This window comes from Condylura cristata, unplaced genomic scaffold (genome assembly GCF_000260355.1).
Source record: "Condylura cristata isolate star-nosed mole 26May11 unplaced genomic scaffold, ConCri1.0 scaffold00011, whole genome shotgun sequence".
Taxonomy (NCBI): Eukaryota; Metazoa; Chordata; class Mammalia; order Eulipotyphla; family Talpidae; genus Condylura; species Condylura cristata.
The window spans coordinates 56,920,996-56,924,618 of record NW_004567112.1 but is presented as its reverse complement, the minus strand read 5'-3'; positions in this window follow the sequence as shown (position 1 = coordinate 56,924,618).

Here is a 3,623-nt window from a genome sequence, read left to right as displayed (position 1 = left end):
GATGTTCTTTGGGACGCACTTCTCACAATCTGAAGAGAAAATAAGGACAATATCAAGTCAGCAAATCAAACAAGGTCCTCCTTCTTGTGCCAGAATCTATGATGGGCATAACAAAGTAAGTCGAAGGACTAATCTTGCCCTTGAGGTGACCCCAACTGTGTTACAGACAAGTATGATTTACCAGAAACAGTTGCAAGGAAGTACCACATGGGAGTGTCTAGACTCTAACAGGTAAAGGTTGTTCAAAAAGGTGGTCTAGAACAGGAAGTAGAATCATTGTGAAAAAGGGTAAGACTCCAATTACTGGAGGATGTTATAGAAGGGGTGTAGTTCCCTTCCTGGAGGTTGGCTACACCCCCTCCAGTAGGGTCTCTTAGCCAACATCCTGGAAATCAGCCTAAACCTCTCATCACTCAAATTTATCCTGTCCATTTCCTGAGGCTTTATTGACAGCATCTCTGCCTCACTGCCATCAGCTGTTAATGCAATTCCCCAGAATTATATCAATCCTGGCCTCCCAACTGGCTCCCCATCCAGAATCTGCTCTTCTCTCTGAAGTTACACTGGGGAGAAGCTGTAGAAGGAGCTCACAAAAGCATGAAAGCCTACCCTGGATAGAACCTATGCCCAATCTTTGATGGATGACCCTCTCTACCTCCCTGATAAAAGTGCTGAATGGAAATGTGCCATCTAAGCATCGCTGAACTTAGCATTGGCAACAGGCTCCTGGCCAGATGCCCAGGAGGTTTACTGAACAAAAAAGGGGGTCAGGGTGATAGGAAGGCTGTTGAAATGAAGGCACACTGGAAAAGAGGGCTTCCCTTCTATTTTTCCATTCTCACATTTGACCAAACCCGTGAGATTGAGATTTGTCCTCTACATGGCTTTCTTAGTATCCAGAAGGAAAAATGTCAGAGGGAAGAAGTCTCAACACTGATAACAATATCAAATACCCAAAACACAGGGCTTACCATGCCATTTCCCTTAATAGGATCTTGCAGTAACCCACCTCTTTACACCTGGCCTATCTCTTGCATCTCACTTCTGTCCATGCCTAACTTCATTTGTACTGCTGTTTCTCCCATGATGGTCCCTCTGCTTCTCAGACTGAGACATTCAGATTCAGTACAAATGTCCCCTTTCCTTTAAAAAAAAATATTCATTTATTTATGCATACAAGAACTGGGCTATAGACCACAGGTGCAGGGGGTGAGAGGAATCATCAGAAACAGAGGGGAGCAAAAAGGGGAGGTCTACTGAAATAACACCGCTGAGGGGAGCAGTGGACAAGTCAGGAGAGGTCTGCCACGCCATGTGGATCAGCTCCCTGACCAAGAATCAAACTCATGTTGCAGTAGCTGCAAATAGTGTGGTGCTTTAACCCACTGAGCCACCAGGGAGAGGCCCTCAGATGTCCCGTTTTCTCTGAATCCTCTGCCTCTGACAATCTCCGATATTCTTCCTCAGTGACCCATGGAGTTCGGCACTTGTCTGTCATGACACTAACTAACTTAGAAGGCAAATCTCAGTTGACAGGCCTCTTCCCCATCAGTGCTATGAGCAATTTAAGGGCAAGTACTGTGTGCTTTATTTCAGAAATCTCTAACTCTACATAATATGACAATCTCTGCATGTTCATCTTTTAAATAAATGACTGAGTGGCAGAAAATCCATTTGTTTGTGTTAGAATTGACACTTTTTTTTGTCAGAAACCTCTTTATTCAAATAAATTAATTTGACTGCCTGGAAGATATAAATAAATAAATGAGACAAAAGCAGAACCGTGCAGTCAAGTGCAGTATTTTCATGGGGACAAAGGAGGCTAGAGCACCCCATTCAGAACTTTTGCCCACTTAGATGCCCCTCTTGGCAGTCCTTCGGCATCCCATTCAGCAACTTCTGTGCATGCAAACACACTAACAATAACAAATTATATTTTTAAGCACCTACTATGAACAACCACTTCTAGACTTCTTATAATAAGCATATCTCATCTAATCCTCCCAAGTGTATTTAAAGGTATTATTCTTGTACTGGATCTTAGAAAGCAACTGTCTCAAAAAACAGGTTCTCTCTGTTGGCATAGGCGTTAAGTCTCAACGCTACTGCCTGAGTTCAATCCCCAACAAGGGATCTAAACCACATATGAGGCATCAGACCTCTCCTGTCTTGCCACTACTCCCCTTAACAGTGTATTTCAGTAAATCTGCCTGTTCTGTTTCCCACTCTGTCTCTAGTGAATTCTCTCATCCACCACCCCCCACCTCTGACTTACACCCCAGTTCTTTTACATGCAAAAAACCCCACAAAACCTAAAAGCAAATGTCTCAAAAAACATACTAAATAAATAGTCATGGTGGAATGCTTTCCTATTTGGAAAGAATTTTAAATGTATTTTCTGACAGCAGGAAAGCTATGGGTGAAGAAAATAAGCACAAAACTATAAAGTATTCTAAAAAATCTGCTGATCCTCTGATTTCTCTTGTCTTCCCCTACTATTCAGCAACCCATAATCTCCAATCCTTCCATTATCTTACATGACTTCATCTAGTTTAATACCCACCATTTGTACCTCAGTTCTCCTCTATACTTTCACCCTTCTCTGTCTATAGTCTAGCCAAAGAGTCCACTTTGCTCTCTAACCTACTCCTAATCTTATCCTCCTGGAACCAGTTGCTAACGAATAAACTTCTCTGCCAATTCCTAAGATGTTAAATATTGCCAAGGAAAATCATTCCATGATTCATGGCACCAAGACAAATTTCAAGTTTCCAGTTTGAGCTAGAACTTCAGCATGCAGTTCCAACATCCAATAACCTCCTTATTGCCAACCTCTCTCTTCCCAATTTTAATGTCCCCACACCTCTGGCATTGCTCACTAATACCTCTTTCTCAAAACCCTGCATTTCAGTGGTTACAAATTGGCAGCCTAGAGATCCTGCCACAGATACATTTTGTTTGGTTCACTGAGAGCTGGCTTTTCCTTTTTGTTTGACTTTGCTGCCACTACTGAAATCTCAGAAGTGGCTCTCTCCTGAAAGACTGGAAGATGTGACAGCAGGGATCCATCCCTGCACTAAACCCACCTTGCCCACCTGGACACCTCATGGCTTTAGCCCATCCACCCTCACTCCCGCCCTCATATCCTGCTTATTCATTCTATTTCTGAAAGTTCCCCCCATTCTCATGCCTCCTGATCCCTCTTTCTTGGTACCTGTAGATTGTAACTCTTCCTCCACCAGTTCTCACATAAACCTTGGTGTTTCCAAGCTTCACTCCTAAGGGGTTTTTCCATTTCCACTATCACCTACACACTGAAGCCTGCATTTTGTTTTAAAACTGGGCAGTCCTTTAAATGTCCCCAGTGTTTTAAACATTTGGGGCCAAAAATTCAAAAGTCTGGGACCTCATGCTTCCCACTTCAGTCGGGGTTTCCCCAGACTCCTCTTTGCATCCCTTATCTCAAAACGGGAAGACCCCAGGGCCCCAGGGCCTGGGTATTGGGCACACCTTCACTCTCCACAGGGTTTCGGTGGCTGAAGGCCCTCGAGCAGCCGCGGACCTGCACACGCTGCCCAGGCAGCAACGCCGGCGCCCCTACGAGATTCCCAAGAATGGGAGGC